This window comes from Propithecus coquereli, unplaced genomic scaffold (assembly GCF_000956105.1).
Source record: "Propithecus coquereli isolate 6110/MARCELLA unplaced genomic scaffold, Pcoq_1.0 Scaffold247, whole genome shotgun sequence".
Classification (NCBI taxonomy): Eukaryota; Metazoa; Chordata; class Mammalia; order Primates; family Indriidae; genus Propithecus; species Propithecus coquereli.
Genome location: NW_012148030.1, coordinates 522277 through 522997, shown reverse-complemented (window position 1 = coordinate 522997; position 721 = coordinate 522277).

The following is a 721-nucleotide window of genomic DNA, read 5'->3' as shown; positions in this document are numbered from 1 at the left end:
TGCTTTGGGAGTGATGAATTCCTCCCTTTGGGAGTGATGATCAGAAAATCTTCCTACACAGTAGTACTTGAGTTTCTTTTAAAGGAGGACAGTTTCTTTTCCCCTCTCTCCTATTTTCCATATGTGTAGGTTTGAAAGGCACTGACCAGGTAGAAGACATTTTTGATAATGGGCTGAGCAAATGTTTCAGGTATAAGATGCCATTGAGGACACTTTTCAGAAGTCAAATCTCATGTGGCTGAAATGCGGAAAGCATGAGAGAATTTAGTTGCGGAGGAGGTAGGGAGATAGATTAGGAATACATTGTGGTAGATTTTTCCTGTAGTCCGTGGATGGTTTTTGAGTAGTGTAGGGAAAGTATCTGCCCTGGAAATAATTTGAATGTTGGATTAGATTGTTGAGGAATTCGAGGCAGGGAAAATCATCACATTAGTGCTAGGAAGAGGTGATGGGGCCTTAAATTAGGGGAGGATGAGTGATAGTAAGAAGAGAGATGTGTGAACCAGTGAAGTGTAAGTATGTGTTGCAGAGTAGTACTTTCCAGAAATAATCAAGAAATTTAAGACTATCCAATTCTGTGATAACGTACCTCTCATTGAATATGTACCTCTGGTGGTAGTGGAGAGTTACGTTCCAAGAAATCTTGGTTTACGTTGGGAATATGAATCATTCTTTCCTTGTGTACAAATTGTAGCAAAATACAGTATTTTTCTATTCACAT